The 19,656-nt window shown below is 40.8% G+C and overlaps 1 protein-coding gene across 3 annotated transcripts in view; it reads right to left on the bottom strand.

The window, feature by feature from the left end:
* The window catches only part of LOC142158630 (chemokine XC receptor 1-like), a 136,520-nt gene extending 121,245 nt beyond the window's left edge, over positions 1 to 15,275 (bottom strand). The window contains exon 1 of one of the 3 annotated variants that reach the window (XM_075212762.1): positions 15,182 to 15,275. The gene's annotated coding sequence lies outside the window, so the exon portion shown is untranslated. Of the gene's footprint in view, positions 1 to 13,428; positions 13,693 to 15,181 lie in introns of those variants that run through there. The other 2 variants (XM_075212765.1, XM_075212763.1) reach the window with 2 other exon arrangements.
* Positions 15,276 to 19,656: the final 4,381 nt, after the last annotated feature.

Genomic DNA, 19,656 nt, shown 5'->3' with positions numbered 1-19,656 from the left:
TCTGTGCCCTTCACCATCACCACCTCTGTGCCCATCACCACCTCTGTGCCCATCACCATCACCACTTCTGTCCCCTTCACCATCACCACCTCTGTCCCTCTGTTGTTTTACTTACCTTTCTATTGCCTTTCTTCTCCGGCGCGCTGCTCCTCCTCGATCAGTCCAGATTTTAAAAAAAAAGAGTGACGTGATCGCTCGTCGGGTCCCGGCAGCCTCTCCTCCTCTCTCTATCACTGAGAGACACTGAGAGGAGAAGAGGCTGCCGGGACCCGATTCACGGCACCCGACTCCCCCTCCCCTGATTCGCGGCACCCGACCCGCCCCCTCCCCCGACTCGCGGCACCCCCCCCCCCGCAATACTTACCTTGCGGTCACATCAGTGGTGATCCGGCTCCCTCCCTGGTCCCCTCTTCCATGCTGTGCTCGCAGTGAATGCTGGGCTTGATGTCACGCCCAGCATTCACTGCAACCACAGCTCGGAAGAGGGCAGAAGAGACTCAGCGGCACGGAAAAAAGAAGAGGATCGGACTTAAGGTAGGTTAAGGGGGCCGCTATATATATATATATATATATATATATATATATATATATATATATATATATATATGTAAAAAAAAGTGATTATATATATAATCACGTTTTTTTTACATACATATATATTTTTTTTACACACACACACACTATTTATATATATATATATATATATATTTTTTTTTTTTTATTTATTTTTATTTTTTTTAGGGGCCCGGTACACTGCATTGCCCGGGGGCCCATAAAGTTGTTAAGGTGGCCCTGCCTGTCCCCCTTAGCTGTGCCCCCCGAGAGCCGCTAGGCCCTAGGCAGGTGCCTAGGTTGCCTAGCGGTAAATCCGGCCCTGAGTAGAGCAAACGAAAGCCTCAAGGGCAATAAGTAGCAGTTATTCTTCTGGATAGAGCTGCCACAGCAATATAATAATGGTAAATCACAGCAATAAGTATTTATTGCATAATAAGCGACACAGTTTAACTTCTCTTCACATAGAATATTTTGACACCTGAAGTATACCAGGGGGCACCTAAAACCTTACAAATAACTATAAAACCTTTTCATAAACTATATATTTTTTTTACAGCATTTTAAGAACATACAAATATAAGGTGATCCAATAGATCAGAGCCATATACACAACTCGCAATAGTCATAACAAAAGCAAATATATTCCGAGACCAGCAAAAACAAAATGAATGCTAGTAACATAGGCTACATTATTATAGCCAATATCAGGCAGTGGCCCGATATTACAACGTTTGTGACCCTAAAGTGACAGTGATGCTTTATCTTGATTCTATTGAAACTGATAGGATCATTCTTTGTCAGGAATAAAAACACCTTTGAAAGATAATTGCTTTTGGCTTGTGTGTACAGTCATCCTTCAACTACACTAACAGGTCTTAATGAAGCTGAGAAACCCAACTTCTCGGCCTAAGGACAAATGCACAAATATTTTCCGATTTGGCCACCTACATGTGATTCACAATGATCCTGAAGTTTGACTCTCAGATTAATGTGTGGGGTGGAAAGGGTTAATAGGATTGTGACTTATGCAAGTGTGGAGGTGTTGTCCGCTGTCGTGCCCTGAAAGAGGGTGAAGACCATAGAGAAGATGGATGCCCGAAAGAAAGAAGAGGGAAGAAGACTTCACTTACCCAGCCCAGGTTCCAGTGGCGGTAAGTTTCTGTCTTTTCTTTTAGGTCCCGGCAGGAGCCGGCAAGTGAGCCAACCAGGGCTCACTTTCCTCTCTTGGTCAATTGGCAGCTGTTTGAATTGTTGGCGCCGCGGCGAGCCATTCAGGCCTCACGGAGATGCCTGGTGACGTTGGTGCGCCAGTGGCTATATAAGCCGCTGGGTGCGACCATCTTTAGGTCAGTACGCCAGCGGAGCAGACGAAAGAGGATGTCGTGGGAGGTCCAGCGGCGAAGAAGCACGAGATGCAGGCGGAAGAGGCAGGGAGCCTTTGTGAAGGATAGGGGCTACCCTGCCACGAGAGGAGGATGGCGAATCAAGAAAGAAAGGTGCCACAAGAAGCGCTGGCCAGATAGAAGGCAGAAGACGCGAGGATCACGTAAACAAAGAGATCACCGCACCTTGTAAGGGCTGAGAGCACCCCCGCCAAGAAGAAGTAGGGGACCCCAGCACAAAAAAGGAGAAATGGCGCCACCAACTGGAGGGTCTGGAAGACCCGAAGACAAGCAGAGTAGCCTGCTCGGAGCAGGTGAGTATAAAATATTCTGGTTAGGTCGGGCACAAGGCCTGTGGGTACAATTCGGGCACTAGGCCCGTGGCATTAGTAGTGGGCACAAGACCCTGGTGCAGTTAGGCTATAGGCAGGGTTTACTTGGGTACGAGGCCCATTTGGTAGTTCATGGGCACAAGGCCCATTAGGTAGTAACTAGTAGCAGGGCTTAAGGCCCTTGAGTGTAGGCAGGGCGCAAGACCCTATAGTTTTCTGGGGCCCTAGGCCCCTATGGTTTGCTGGGCACAAGGCCCATTGAGTTGAAGCAGGGCACCAGGCCCATAGATGTAGAGAGTCACAGGCCTCTGAGTTAAGTGAGACGCGAGGCCCCTGATATGGTAGCAGGGCAGCATCCCGATTGCTAGAAGGATGCTAGGTCCTTGTTAGAAGGGCATTAGGCCCTTGTGGTTAGAGGGACATTAGGTTCCCTGTGTTGGTTAGGGCAGTAGGCCTTTACAGTTTATAGTAGGGCAATAAGTCCTTGTGAATATAAGGGTGTTAGGCTCTAGGAAGTGAAGAGGACACTAGGTCCTGGTAGTCTTATTAGTGCACTCTGCACTTGATGTAGAGGGACACTTGGTTCCTTTTGTAGTGTAGTGCAAGGCTGAGACTGGCATATAAGGCCCCTCTCATCTCTCTGAAAGGGCACCTAAAGTCCTGAGCCCCAAGACAAGGCAGACTTAACAGCCGGGGTTTGGGCAGCAGGCAGAGGCCTACAGAGCGGCTGTGTTCCACTGGACATGGTTGGCCCAGAGCAGGTAAGTAGGAGTGATAGCATACATACAATGGTTCCTGTTATACACATTTCTTTGTCTGAGCGCAACTTGCATTAAGATGTGTGTTTAAAACGTGCATGGAACTTGTGCATAGCGACTGTATTCATATACAAGCATATCTCAAGGTTTCCATTTGTATCTGTGTGGTAGTAAACTCTGCCTAAACAGTACTTACTGTTAGACACACAGAACAGACTGCAGTATATGCACAAGTGTATGTACACTAAAAGGTCACATCAGAACGTATAAAACTTTATTTGATTGTGAAATAAAATAACAACTATTATCAGTGTAATACGAATTTATTTATACGAATAGTAAATTGTAAATATATATTTTATATTTTTTTTACATTAATTACATAAATAAAGATGCTTTAAATGCACACTGTACATACAATGCGTTTTTATGTTCTATCAGTGATACCTAGTGGCACACACACATGCAACATTTAAGTCAAAGACTATGCCATGTGAGTTATCACTATCAGTTGGCATTTACACCTGTTCTGTAGTGGGTCAAATGATACAGTGGAAAATAAGTGCACTTACGACAAACTCAGGACTTGAATCTACCACATCTGCGTTGGAACACCATTACTATACATTGCCTAAGTTAGTTCGCTCCTTCTCTCCCCCATTTCCGCCTCTCAAGTCTTCAGCAGTTGTAAGTGTCATTTGCGTTCAGACATGAATTGTATGCGAACGGCGTAAATTCAGTTTCTGAACATGCGCAGAAATCTACGCAAACTGACTTACATCTGAAAATGAATCAGGCCCAGTAGGTCCAGTAAAGACCTGATTTGAACAAGTTTCCGGTGAGAGACGGGAGATTTGCTTCAGAGTTTATTTGGCAGCAGACACAGAAATAGTTTTAGCTTCAACTGGAACACCGAAGAAAGCTTTATCCAGCACATTATCCTGATTTGAGTGCTTTCTAGTAATGGGGCTACTCAGTCACAACATTTCTCAACAATCAAATTGTATTCTAAGTACCTATTCATTTATATTTATCTATAATAAACATTTGAATTATCCATTTTTATATTTATTGTTGTCTGTCAATCATTGTAATCTCACAACAAAACATAAATTAATGTCCATGTGACTGGATCACTGATAAATAACTTCTATAAATTTATTTAAAGAAAATAGCGCAGGGCACTTATTTATATACTTGCACATGCACTTATTTTTGATCTTGTGTATATTTTGAGATAGGAAATCGTTATTTCTGAGACCAGGGTAGAAATTCGTTTTTTCTATTTTAACCTTTCTAAAGCAAATGCCTTATTTCTGATGTATATATCTCATACAATGAGCCTTTGTTTACAAAGTCTTTTGTGTATTGGGATGTGTTTTGTATGGAAGTATCATTGTTGGGGTTTCCAAGGTTGCTAGTGGAAACCTCTAATTAGGCCCATGAGGAGTGAGTCTGATAGCAGGAAAAACCTCCTCTGGCCAAAGGCCCAGTGCGGGGTTGTTACTGTGTGGCCTTTTGTCAGAGTGTGCAAACCTTTCTGAACATTGTGAACAGCATGTGATGCATGACATCACAGCGTCTCTAGAATTTCATAGATAAGTGTAAATATTGTTGGATTTGCAATGCATGTACATCCATGTTTGTGTAAACACATTACATAATTATTCTAAAAATAGCCTGTGTCTAAACTGTATAAAAGCCACTGCCTTGTATTGAAAACTTGTTCTTCTGATTTCATCTGACTTGAGTGAGCACTGGTACCTTTAACCAGTAAATAGAAATCTTGCTTCAAAGACCTGCTTGGAAATATCTTCAATATTGCTGTATTCCTGTGACCTATAGATTAGACCCAAAATTTAATCCATTCCTGGCTGTCCTGAGGTTTGAACCCAGCTTTTCCAATACCACCGCTCTGCCTGCTACCATGAAGCCCTGGTCAGTGTAATAGACCAGGGTGGATCCATCCACAGCTTCCCTGATCCAAGAGGTCAGAAGTACCAGCCCAGGTACACCAGCAACGAGACATGCTAGCAGCGTCAGTTACTGAGAAGAAACCATGTTCTGGATACTGGTATATGAGTCCAGTGTTGGCAGCATTTGTATGCCCCTCCTACTGCGGCAAGAGGGCGCATTTGGGATAACAAAATGGAATGGTGGCAAAGTAAGCCCAGCCGGTTCCCAGCAACAACAGACAGGGTGGCATTGGCGGTCCATCCTGTCACAGTCCATCTTATAACAATGTGTGACTACCCTAAACCAATAAAATAAAGGGACACCACCAAATTATACAATGCAAAGAAATGTCCAGCTATAAAATTATGAGACTCGTGGTTCACAGACTGACAAGTATGTCAATATACGGCATGCAGCCAAGTTTATCAGGACAGTAAAGAAATATTTGTCTTTACCTGGCAAGCAGCTGACATAGTGGACCCCAAGACATGCCAACTAAACATGAAACATGAAACCAATCTCTCTATAAAGTGCTCACTGTGTATGTCACCATAAACCTCACATCACACCTTTAAAAATTACTAAAAATTTGCATGCAAATAAACACACGAAGACTTGGATAAGTTATTAAAAAATTGCGAGAACTTTTATTATGAGTTTTAATTTTAACTAAACCTATGGTGGCGGAGAAAGGGCACTGCGAAACAGCTCTCAAGCTGGTAACACTATAACACAAGTGGACTGGCGTAAACCGCCGTACGTCCACAACCACAGAGGAACAAATCCCGTCATCACTAGCGCTGAGTTGGCATCAGAGTGACTGCCCCTTTAAACTCACGCTGCCCTCCCTCACCGAGCCGGACAGGGACCCTCCTCACCGAAGGACCAAAAAGGAGTTACTGGTGCCACCTAGGGGACAGTGACCTACGACCAACTACCTGTGCGCCCACAAATCAGCCGCTGAACGCAGTGCCTTCCTACCACAACATTAACCCGGAAAATGCAAAAAACCGAGGAGTGGGTGGGTGGGATCTCGTGCTGTAGGAATGAGGCAGACAGTAAGTGCAGCCTACTATATCAAACAAGGTCCCTCCCCCAGAAACTCACATTGGTTGGGCCCAACCCCAATATTAACCCCTTCAGGTTAGTGTTCAGCTTATTACAAACCCTGTCACCCTTTAAGTGCGTTCGTCCCATGAAGCATCACTTGTCATTTCCAGTGTTTTAGATACAAGGTGCCACAAAGTAGAATAGCTTTGTGCCAATATATTATCTCATGTACCTCACTCCAACCCCTTCCAAGGTCCAGAGTACCCACCCATGGCTGTACACAGTCTTTCAAGAGCAGCATTAGAGCTTCATTGCACATTTGTCTATCCCCTGGTCCTTGCTTTGCAGAGTGCTTGGGAAATGTGGAGACATAAGGGGAGTGACAGCAGCATTCTCTGCCAATAGTCCGGATGGTATTAAATAAATAATTGAAAAAACCCTAAGTGTTGTTAAGATCACTTAAAAGAGCAACATAAAAACATACATCAATTGTGAAGCAAACAAGAAAATATATAAATATACTTTTATTTGTACAACGTATTTTGAAGTATTCCGGGAATATCATAAAGAAAGGAATAAACAAAATATTATTTTGCTAAAATTTAATACAGCATTTGTCAGTGAAAAAAGTGTCCAATTTTTCAATAGTGATATCTTTCATGCTTCTATACTGTGCTTATTAGAACTGATCAGCTCAACTTCTCATCCCATAGTGGAAAAGAACTTACTTGAAGTTTTCTTTTATTTCTGCCTTTAAACCACAAACTTTATATAGTTACTTTGAAACTATTTTTTGAAACGTGTTGCCCCCTAATGGTTAAAAACGTACTAGAGGTTGCCTTGCAAATCAGCCTTGAATGGTTTTAAGAATTTACATCTGGGCTGCAGTTACTGCAGTTAATAGTGAAGCGCCATAGAAACTTTAAGTATTAATTCCAAAATAACAGACAAGCAATGCTAGGGGCTCATTTAGAGGTGCACACGTAAGCTCCTTTGACATATATATGAAAATATGCATGCAGGAAAATTTGTTCTTGCGTTCGTATGTAGAGTCAGACAAATCTTATGATTCTAAGAACTCAAAAATATAGTTCTTCTATTAGGTGTAGCAGTGTGTGTATGCTCACCTGATGAAAATGTATGAAGCATTAGGTATACGCACATGCACATTCGTATAAAGATTTTGGCATATGTTAGGCTTGCAACTTCATATGAAAGTCCCTTAGTGTCTAAGCAGCTACTACTGCATACTTGCTCTTTTTTAACATGTGGGGACAGGGTTGGGTGCCTGCTGGTGTGTTGCCATGGACACCAAATAAGTGCTGGGAGATCACCCTGGCCACATTACCCCACAGGTCCAAATGCAAAAAATAAAAAAGCATGAAGTCTATTAAAACAATAGATATATTATCCAGATGTTTTGAATCTCTCTTGTCCTGTATAATAGCAACCTACACCAGCAATGACATGGCCTTGGAGCTGATATTATTTTACAAGTTTGAGGTTTGTATAACTATTCCTTAGGTCTACAACATGCATTGGTCATCAAGGGCAAGCACGGGATTTCTAGAAAGGGTTTACACCCCATGCCACTAGAGTTGGCTTGATCAGCATGCAAGGGATGTGGCTATCATTTTAGACAGTGCTAAACTGCTCTCCAACCCTTTCCCATCCCTGTTAAATTTATGGTCAATGTTGTGTGCACTGTGCACCCAGCTTTCCCTTTATGAGTAGAGCAGCGCAAAGTGGGACATACTGTTCCAATAAAAGCTTGACTTACTGGGTTAGTAACCCAATATCAGGACTGCTCAACCTGAATCAGGACAGTTGGCAGACTGTCCTGCTCTCCTCTCCCTGTTCTTGGAGCATTTTCTAACTTTTGCTTCTTGTGCCTTAAACTCAATGGGCCTAAGTCATTAAGGAAAGTAAGGCAAAAAAAAAGGAGTAAATGCTCTCCTGGACAAACCATGCTTCAATGCAAGGTGTGAACATTAATTTATAGACCTCATTCTCCCTAACCAGTCCTGACATTAAATCAAAAGCACCCACACTTAATAATTAGGCCACCTTCTCTGCAACCCCACCAAAAGATTAATAGCATTCACTTAAAATAAATAGACTTATATCTCCCCAAACCAATACCAACTTTAAATAAACAGTATTCACATTTAATAAATAGACGTATTACTTCCTAACCTGTCTGGACTTTAAATTAATAGTATTTACATTAAAAAAATAAACTTTTTGCCTCCCTAAAAATCCAGACATTAAATAATTAGTTTTCACATTTAATTAATAACCCTCCTTTTCCAAAAATTCAGTCCCACATTCAATTAGTAGCCCCCAAACCACCCTAGCATTAAATGAAGTCCCTTCACCCCCTCCCTCCTTCAGATAATAGGCCCCTCCATAATCACACTAATAAATGAAATAGTCACTACAATCAAATAAACAGCCCCCACCCTCACCCCACCAATAAATTAATAGCCGCCACCCTCACCCCATCATTAACTTTATAGCTCACGTAAACACCTACAGTACATTAAAAGCCACCCACCGCCCCCCTTATTTACATTAAAAGTCCCTACGCTCCATCAACTTTTAATGTTTACTGGGGAAAAGATTTAGAACCCCAAAAATATGGCACAAACATCCCTTAGACCTGCATATGAAGTTCAGAGGGATTCCTGCAATATAGAATCTTGCTATTTATATATAATTTAAAAAGAGAGGAACTTGCCTGTCAAAACTGAAAGATGTTTTGCCATCCTCACACATATAACCACACAATGGTGCACTTAATGAGATTTGTTTATTGCTTCTAGTTTTTTTGCAAGGCTTTGTATTTTCATAGAGCAAAACAGATCAGCACAAGCAATGTTCTTCTTCACAGCTCTACTCTCAACTTTTTATATTAAAGTCCTCTTCTCTCTCAACCACACACTTATCTTCTTTCATCATGCATTACATCTTGTCTCCTGCTGCCTGCACAGCTGTGACATGCTGGAAGAGAGATAAGGAGAGCAGATCATATTGATCAGCGACTGCTGCTTCAAGGTTCCAGGGGAAGGACCAGCCACAAGGAAGCATACTGTGCTCAGCCACCCCATGCCAATACATATAAATATTCTTTCTATCTTGGTCCACCATAATCCAAAGGAAATTTTGTAATCCATGAGGAGAAATTAAAAAAAACCCTGAACCAAATAGACTGCTCTCTAGTACCACGCAATGAAAATAAGTTAAGGTCTGGTGATTTCAGCTGGATAGCTCAATTCATCACATACCTTTTTTTCAGGCCCTCCATAGAGGATCAGGTATTATGCTGAGCTGGGCTTTTAGAAAATGTAAATGTAGGAATATTTTTTCTGTTACTTTTTTTTCTCAGTTCTGACTAGAGATGGGCGGGCTCGGTTTCCTTGAAACCGAACCCACCCGAACTTCGGGGTTCCGAGAACCAAGACGAGTCGGCTCGGTACTCTCCTGCCTATTCGGAATCCAAAATGAGGCAAAACGTCATCGTGACTTGTCGGATCTCGGATCTCGTGAGTTTTGGAATCAATAAATACCCGCCTCCACGACGATCTAGCGCCATTTGAGAAAGGGACAGAGAAGGGTTAGGTCACAGTAGAGAAGGCAAAGTGATAGAGTAGAAATAGGAGGGTGGGTATTTTTCTGAATTTGCACTACAAAGTGTTCAGGGTCTCATATACCCCTTCTAAAAAAGCTGAATTGTCTGAGAGCTGAAATCCTAATATAACACTGTATTTTTTGTTTGGGATCTCATATACACCCTTATAAAAAAAAGCTGAATTTTCTGAGTGTTTGGGGTCTCATATACCCCCTTATAAAAAACCTGTATTTTCTGAGTGCTGAAATCCTAATATAGTACTGTATTTTTCTGAATTTGCACTACAAAGGGGCATATTCAATTGTTAGCAAGACGGGTGAAAATCCCGCGCTCGAAAAAAACAAAAAAAAACCCGCGCTAGTTTTTTCCTGTTTGAGCACTCGTTTTAAAAAAAAACAAACCGCTCAATTAAAATGTTAATATCGCATCCACCCCCTCGCGCTCTATTATTGGTCCTAGCGAGTTTGAAATGAGGAGTGGTTAAGGCAGTCATTTTAGTATAAAAAATGAATGCAAATTAATTCAATCAAGAATGGCCCCAGCACTGCACAAGAGAATGGGCCCCCACACTGCAATCAAGAATGGCCCCAGCACTGCACAAGAGAATGGGCCCCCACACTGCAATCAAGAATGGCCCCAGCACTGCACAAGAGAATGGGCCCCCACACTGCAATCAAGAACGGCCCCAGCACTGCAAGCAACAATGCCCCCCCCCTCCCCCCCCGGACAGCAGATTAAAAGATTTTACAAGGAGGTAAATTTTTTGCCATTTACAAACATTTCTTGAACACTGGCCAAGCATGGACATTTGTAAGGTACAAATATTTGTGGCACAGTGGGCAAGCCGGACATTTCTTCGAAGGTACAATCATTTTTTGGACTTTGTGTAAATGAGTGTGTGTAGGTAAAGCATCATAAAACTGAGAATTTCGTCCATGGTGAGTATTTTGTTTTGGGTTTTTTTCAATAAGAATCTATGGTGTACATGAGGGTGTTTACTGTATTTCTTGGGGTTTTATTATTTTTAATAAAGATTTGTGGTTGGAATGAGGGTGTTGTGCTTTTATTTAACATTTTACTTTGTGGAACTACAGATCACAGCCAGCCGTGGGTGTAAGAGCATGTTGGCACGCTGGTGCTTGTAGTTAGACAAGTAGCAGCATGTCCACACTATTTAGGCCAACATGGCTGGCTGGGACATGTAGTTCCACAAATCAAAATTTATTTTTTTGGGGTTTTTTTTCATACAAAATCCCCATTTATTACCCTACTACCCACAGCCCAGGGGTAGTAGGAAGAGCCCTAGTGCTATCGGCACTGGGCTGGGTTTCCCGAGGGGGGTGGCCCACTTACATTTTTCAGCGGACCACACTCCCTAGGGAATCCAGGCCAGCACTGAACAGTCTGTGGGTGTTTAGTCATTATGGCCGTGGGACCCAAACTGCGCCCCCCCCCTCCGGGTGGTTCAATTAAAATAGGGGGAACCCTACGCCAAATTTTTCAAAGATTTTAACTCACACATCAATAGCCTGCCAGCACTAGGGCTAAGACTAAATAGAGTGGGGAGCAAACGATTTTGATTTTAAAAAATAAATAAATAACATGCTACTTTTCACCGAGAGCTGACTGAGGTCAGGCACAACCACCCCTCCCCCCCCCTTAGAAAAAATGATATAAAAAAGTTTAAACACATGCAGCACTAATGGTTTTTTTCTAAAGGGGGAACTTTCAAAAAATTTATAATTATTATTACACTTTTTTAAGTACTTCTCAGTTTTTAGGTTATTTTTATGAACTTTTACACCTATTTTTTCAGTTTAATGTATATTTTTCTTAACTTAATAAAAAAAAAATTTCTTTGAGCAGACCAAGGAGGTGCGAGATGAAACAGCAGATTTGCCTGTTTCACACTCAGCGTTAAAAAACAATTGAATAGCTTTTTCCGCTGAGGGTTCGCATCCAGCCTATACTTTAACATTGACAAACGGTTTGAGCGTGATAGCACCGTTTCGGTAAAAAAAAAAAAAAGATTAGAATTGCGGGAAAAGTTTCCACGCTCGAAAATAAGGAAAAATAACCAAAAAATTACTTAACGTGCTCGAACTTCGAAACTCGCTAACAATTAAATATGCCCCAAAGTATTTGGGGTCTCATTTACACCCTTATAAAAAAGCTGAATTTTCTGAGTGCTGAAATCCTAAAATAGCACTGGATTTTTCTGAATTTGCACTACAAAGTGTTTGGGGTCTCATATACCCTCTTCTAAAAAAACCTGTATTTTCTGAGTGCTGAAATCCTAATATAGCAGTAATTGCATTGTATTTCCAAAGAGAAACATGGATGACGCAGGTGGCAGACCACAACAGTTTGACATCTGGGGGTAAATGTATGAACCTCCGATTTCTTCAAGTCGGCGACTTTGCAGGTAAAATTTAAAGCGGCGATGGCTTGTAAAGGCAAACTTGCCTTTACAAGCCATCGCCGCTTTAAATTTTACCTGCAAAGTCGCCGATTTCCGGTGACTTGAAGAAATCAGAGGTTCATACATTTACCCCCTGGTCTGGTTTGAAAGATTTTACCAAAAATTGTGACCTCGGCCATAACTCCATCCGATCCTACTATTAACATGCAAAGGATGGTGGAGGATTATTTTCAAGAGTTCATTGAAATCGAAATGTCAGACAGTCCCTTTCCATACTGGGAGGAAAAACAAGCAATTTGGAAACGCATGTACAAAGTCGCTTTGCAATAGCTAAGCTGCCCACCCTCCAGTGTGTACTCGGAAAGAGTTGTCAGCACAGCCGGGAACTTTGTCAATGATCGACGTAGAAGGCTACTTCCTAAAAATGTGGAAAAGATGATGTTCATCAAAATGAACTACATCTTCCACGAGGAAGACCTTTACCGGCAAATACATCTAAGTACTGACAATTCTCTAATGGTGGATTCCAGAGGAGATGAATTAATAGTCTGTGATGATGATGTACACACTAATGAGGGTGAGGATGATGCTGAAGATGATGATGACAACATCTTGACAGTGTATAATTCATTTCACAGCACTGTTGGTCTAACATGCCTTTACGGCATTGACAGCTGGTTTAGTGGGGCCTAGCAGGGATTAAACTGTATTTTTATTAATTTGCACCAATAAGTGTAGGGTCTAATATATACACCCATATAGAAGAGCTGCTTTGGTCATTTTTATTAATCTACAAGTCTTTGCAGGCTTTTTTTTATTAATTTGCACTAATAAATGTAGGGTCTAATATATACACCCGTATAGAAGAGCTGCTTTGGCCAGTTTTATTAATCTACAAGTCTTTGCAGCCTTTTTTAATTAATTTGCACTAATAAGTGTAGGGTCTAATATATACACCCATATAGAAGAGCTGCTTTGGTCATTTTTATTAATCTACAAGTCTTTGCAGGCTTATTTTATTAATTTGCACTAATAAGTGTAGGGTCTAATATATACACCCATATAGAAGAGCTGCTTTGGTCATTTCTATTAATTTACAAGTCTTTGCGATCTTTTTTTCTGTATTGGCACTACTAAGTGTAGGGTTATACATAGTTTGCTGGGAATTTCTATGGCTCTTTTTAGTGCATTGTCTGGCACCCTGAATTGGTGTGTGTCTGATAAAAGCACGTATCCCGGGGGGGTCAGCGCTCATTGCCATGTATTAGCTGTAGAATTACCTCCCTTATCCAAGAAATAGGTGTAGCGATCGATCGTTGCCATGTATTAGCTGTAGAATTACCTCACTTATCCAAGAAGCAGGTGGAGCGCTCGTTGCCATGTATTAGCTGTAGAATTACCTCACTTATCCAAGAAACAGGTGGAGTGATCAAATGAACCATAACTGGTTTCATGATCCAAGGACAATTCCATCTTGCACCACTTTTCTTTTCTGCCACTGCTGTGTGCCAATGTGTCCTAGATGTGCTAGGGACTGCCATGTGTTTGAGTCATTGCTCTGTCGCTTACCATCCAGCCAGCTCGCTGCAGTATTTGGCTGAAAGTGTATGAAAAGCATATTGTGACCTGTGAGATGGTAAAAATTGAATGGAAATCACTGGAATTTTGTGTTAGTGAGGTTAATATTAATGTAGGTACAAAATAATACATAAATTATGTGATTTTAGTTTAGCCCAAAAAATTTAATTTTGAAAAAAAAAGGCAATACAAAACCAAAACCAAAACACGCAAGGGCGGTTTTGGCAAAACCAAAACCAAAACCCGAAGGTAATCCAGATCCAAAACCAAAACCAAATCATGGGGGTCAGTGAGCATCTCTAGTTCTGACAGACAAGATAGCTGAAAATGCATATTGTTTGAGCTATCTCACCTGTCAGAACCATGTATTTTTTTGACGAATGCATGTGATGTCTTATATACCAGCATGGTCTCCAAACCGCAAATGCAGTTTGAGATCTTATAGCTTTTATTTATGTGCTCTAATGTGTGATTTGGCCTTTAGTAAATCACATGGTTTACAAACTGCACATGAATTGACAAAACCACACTTTAGTATATCTACCCCTAAAGCTGGTGACTGTAAACCACCTTTTAAAGATTGCATAAAAGGGTTGATTTTATATAAGGCAACTAGCATAGGTTATGTACAGTAAGGGTGTGCCAACAGATGTGCAGCCTATTCTAGTCCTCAGTTTTTCATAAGTGTGCTTGGTTATAGCCATATCACTTGCACCAGCTACAGGGTAGGTGTAATTTCTGACTGATAGTGATGACTGACATGGCATAAACTTTTTTTAAAAAAACTACATATATGCGTGCCACATGTGTATGCAAGTAAGAAAAACTAAAACTAAAAATGCATTGTATCATTTATTGTTCATTTATTTTATTGTACAGATGCCTGTGTGTATACTACAGTCTGTTGTGTCTGTCTATAAACGGCAAGTAACATTAAGCCAGTGCAGACCTACACCCAGATTAAAATTGAAAAGTATCTTGAGACATGTTTGAATTTGAATATGACATTTGAAAGCAAATGTTAAGTGTCCATACATGAATCAGGCAACAGTTAAAATCAGAAAGACAGTATATTACTTGTACAAAGTAGGACCAAGAGCTCTGCAATTAATTAGTAGTGCATAGAGGAATTAGAGATGATACCATTAAAGTATATAGGAGGATAAATAGATTATTTAAATATAATTTAAATATAATTTAGATTACTAAATATCTGACATTTCCTTAGACATTAAAGAAGTGCCTCTATTCTGGAATTCTTCATATAAGCATACAGTAATCCAATCAGGTGCCATATTCATCACACTTCTGTTCCATCTGGGCAAATTACTAAAATGGAGAGTGTCTACTGCAGTCAAAGCTCCTTCATTTTTCTGAGAATGGCAGATCATTTATCAGTAAGGCTCCCATCTTATTGTCATGTCTTCTTTAAAAAAGTTTCAATATTTGCAAAAAAATAAATATATGTTTCATTGTTTTATTATTTAAATTCAGCCAGTAATAAAAATGGCACCTACCTATCAAAATGATGTGACTCCTACTGCTTCCTCTTCTCTCTTTTTTCAACTAACTAGCTCATGTCTTCTAGTTGAATGGGGAACTTCACATATATACAGTATTGTTCTTATGTGCAAAAATATGCTCTATGCATACTTTTACTTCTGTAATAAAATTACATTTCCTCTTTCTATAGATTTGCAAAACATTTTTTTAAATATTTAAATATTGTCAAATGTTTAAATGGTTTCCCTAAAAACTAGCATATAGTATAGTTATGTTAATTTTATTTCAATGATTTATTGGATAAAAAGGTAAACGCATGCACATGTTATTGTCTATTTTTTGCTCACAGGATAGATATATGAAGTAGGCACGCCTAACTTGCAATTGATAAGGGGACAGACAAAAAATTACAATTATAGTTCTATAAAGGGTGAGTGGGCCATTATAGTATAACCCCTTATCCCAGGTAAAAATTTACAAAGTAATTTGCTATTGCAGTCACGTAGGCTGGATTATTTAGCTGATGATTTTTTGTAAAAACAGCATTCTCGTCAATTAAATGAGCTAAGGTAGACTGCAATTGTAAATGGCTTGGTAAATTTGGGAGCAGAGCATTTTGTACAAGGTGGAAGAGGTCATGTTGAATGGTCTAGTTTGTTTTTTTTGTAAATGACTATAATGGCCCACTGTCCCTTAGAGGACTAAAATTGGAAACAAATTTGTCTGTCCCCTTGTCAACTGCAAATGATATATTGGAGGTGTGGACTGTTCCTGTCCCTGTTTTGTGCAGAAAAAAAACAATAACATGTGCATACTTAATTGCAAGCATTCATAGTTGTATTCATCTGGCACTTGCAAATTTGTAACACATTTTCATGGTACAAATCTCCTGAAATGCATGAAGAATTAAAAAAACATATAAACAGGCCAAAATACAAACTGCAATGTGGCATATTAAATAGCTGCTGTCAATCAGACTTTATGATTATAAACCTGGGTGCTAGGACGAGCCCCAGCAACCCGGGTCGAGGCTGCAGTATGAATGACTCCGCGTCTAATTCCCGGTTTGGCTGACCCGGGAATTAGATCCGGGACTTTTGGTGGGGTAATTCCTGGGTCTGACCCGGGTCACCCGCACTATGAATGGTGAGAATCGGGTTTTTCAACCCGGGTCTCACCAGACATAATGTTAAAGTTTGAAAAAACACAAAAAAATCATCACAAGAGGAGCCAATCAGAGCTCCTCTTGTGCTGTTGCCATGGAGACCCGGGTAGACCCGTGTTCAGTATGAACAGGGTCTACCCGGGAATTTAACAGGTAAGAGCCTCTGCCACCTCGGCAATATCACAGTTTCATATACTCGGGATATTGCCGGGGCAGCACTATGAGAGTGGTATAAGTGTTGAATCCAAGACTCAAAGGGAGTCCTGTTTGTAAAGTTTGGTAGTTATAATTTCCAGATTTTTTTCCCCATTATTTTAAGGCCTAAAGTTGCCTTTTACAATGTTACTTTTCATAAAACTGTTAACTATTTCTTATGATCCACAAAAAAGGTGTTAATATTTATCCGTTTTCTGAGAGAAGATTTGAAGCCATTTTATTTTGACTAGAGATGATATAAGATAAGAATATATAACTGTATTATGAATTGAAGAGTCATATTCTTGTTTGAAAATCATAATTGTTAAGTAAAATAGTCACATGACGAGCTCACAGGTGGTCTTATCAGTATAAGCCATTTGACATCACCTAGCCTCTAAACCAGAGGTGTCCAAGTTCAGGCACCAAGACCTACCAACAGTTCATGTTTTCAGGATTTCTGTCTGTAGAAATAGATGGGAAAATTACTGACCCAACCAAATAGATTAACACACCTGTGCATGATTAAAGAAATTCTGAAAACATGAACTGTTGGTAGCCCTTGAGGACTGAACTTGGACACCTCTGTTCTAAAGGGTATTTACTGTATACTTGGAAATCAGCTCTTTGACTCCTGATAACCATTTATCATGTTCTAATAGGAGCTCATGCTGATTATTGTCTATGCTGTTTGCTGTGATATGACATCTGCCTTACTGCCACAATAAAGTTTATGAGAGTTCAGATTGGTGCTTGGAAGTCTTCTTTTTGTCTGAATCACACAAATTCTCAAAGTGGGAGGAGACCGGAACACCCGGAGGATGCCCAAGCAAACACGGGGAGAACATACAAACTCCTCACTGATAGGGCATTGATTGGAAATAAAATCATGATCCCAGAACTGTAAGAAAGCATTACTAACCACTATGCCATCATGCTCTCCCACATTGGTAGATTCATTGTGTCTCACACTGCAGCAGTCTTGGTTCATCCATAGGCAGATTATAGTCATTTAAGGTTTGACCTTAAAGCTCATATTTTAAACATCTTGCTGTTAAGTATGTTTTACATGTATTTTGGTGCTTGGCTTGCAGGCTAGAGTGCAGGTAGATTGGAGCTGAAGGAAGCTAATGAGTTGTAATGTGTAACTGCTGGCTGGGATAATTATGATCTTCCCACAATGTTTTAGATTGAATTATAATATGTTTATAAGGAAAATGTGTTATTCAGAAAACAAAAAATTGTCCGATTTTGTATGGTTATGATTAAATATAATGTGTTATTCAGAAAACAAAAAATTGTCCAATTTTGTATGGTTATGATTCAATTAGATTGTTCTCTATAAAGAGCCAATAAAATTAAACTTGTTATGATTACTCACATGTTTTTAAAGCTAAATGATAGGAATTATATATATTTCCGAGATATAAAGGATGTGTTATTGGCCATAATGAACTAGTTTATCATTCAAAATCAGTTATACCAATGTCTTTATAAATAAAAACAAAAAAATAAAAAAACACTATCCTATGGGTCATTGAATCATATCAATAAAAGGTACGAATAAACATTCTAAGAAATTGTAAGAAATTATAAAAACCAATGTAACTCAAAATCAATAATGAGCCCATTGGGGACAAGTTTTTGTAATTTATGTATCCAATACATTTCTTTTTTGCTAAACTAATAGCAATGTTTCTACGTTTACAATCTACATTTATCTTAGTAATACCCATGAATTCAACAATCCCTTTGGCTGAACAGTTGTGTTTTTCTGCAAAATGTTGAGATAAAGGGTGAGAGGAACGCTCTTTTTTGATGTTATTTTCGATTTCATTTCTCCAGAACATCAATTCCTCCGCTGTACTGTGAGGTTAAGCATAAAGTCATTCAGTCCCTAGAAAATGCCATTGTACCAACAGTCCACTTAACTATGAATATGTGGACAAGCGGTCTCGGTCAAAACAAGAACTATATGACTGTGACAACCCACTGGGTAGGTATATCACCAGCAGCAGCACAGGTAGCTTCACTACCATCCTCCTCATCCTTTATGCATAGTAAACCTAGCACTCACTGGACAGGACATTCACAGGCAAGCTACTCTGTGTACCGCTAATTTCACAAAGAAACATACTGGTATCAATCTTTTTGAAAAACTCAGGATTGTCAGGGGTGGGCTGGCCCGGGGGGCAGGGGGGCATATGGCACCTGGGCCGCACTGAAGAATAGTATTTTGGGCCGTCTGGTGGTCCAGTGGTAATGCGATGGAGACAGTCTTTGCAGTCTGTGCAGGGGCTGTCACATCGCGTAGTACTCACAGCAGCCACATTATTCATTCATAGAATATTTTACTACAGCTTGTAGCACAATATTCTGTGAATGGATGATGCCCCCGCAGTGAGAACTACGCGATGTGACAGCCCCTGCACAGACAGCAAAGGCTGTCTCCATCGCATCTCGGTAACAGCTTCCGATCACTGTATCATGTGACCGCAGTGGTCACATGGTACACAGTGTAGGCGGGGCTGATGGAGTTCTGTGCAGGAGCTGCAGCATTTCTGTATATTTCTGGAGTCACTCATGTAGAAAAAGGTAAGAGGAAGGGGTACTGTGATGGGGGAGCTAGCGTGTGTGAAGGGAGGGAGAGAGGTGGGCGATTGAAGCTGCAGGTTATAGGGGGACATGTGTGGCTAAAGGTGCTGGGGCAGTGGGGGGCATGTGTGACTAAAGGTGCTGGGGGAAGAGGGGGGGCATGGGTGACTAAAGGTGCTGGGGGAAGAAGGGGGCATGTGTTACTAAATGTGCTGGGGCAGAGGGGGGCATGTGTGACTAAAGCTGCTGGGGCAGAGGGGAGGCATGTGTGACTAAAGGTGCTGGGGGCAGGGGGGGGGGCATGTGTGACTAAAGGTGCTGGGGCAGAGTGGGGGCATGTGTGCCTAAAGGTGCTGGGGGCAGAGGGAGGCATGTGTGACTAAAAGTGCTGGGGGCAGAGGGGGGCATGTGTGACTAAAGGTGCTGGGGGCAGAGAGGGGGCATGTGTGACTAAAGGTGCTGGGGGAAGAGGGGGGCATGTGTGACTAAAGGTGCTGGGGGAAGAGGGGGGGCATGTGTGACTAAAGGTGCTTG

This window comes from Mixophyes fleayi, chromosome 5, assembly GCF_038048845.1.
Source record: "Mixophyes fleayi isolate aMixFle1 chromosome 5, aMixFle1.hap1, whole genome shotgun sequence".
NCBI classification, from domain to species: Eukaryota; Metazoa; Chordata; class Amphibia; order Anura; family Limnodynastidae; genus Mixophyes; species Mixophyes fleayi.
This window is presented reverse-complemented; position numbering and strand designations above follow the sequence as displayed.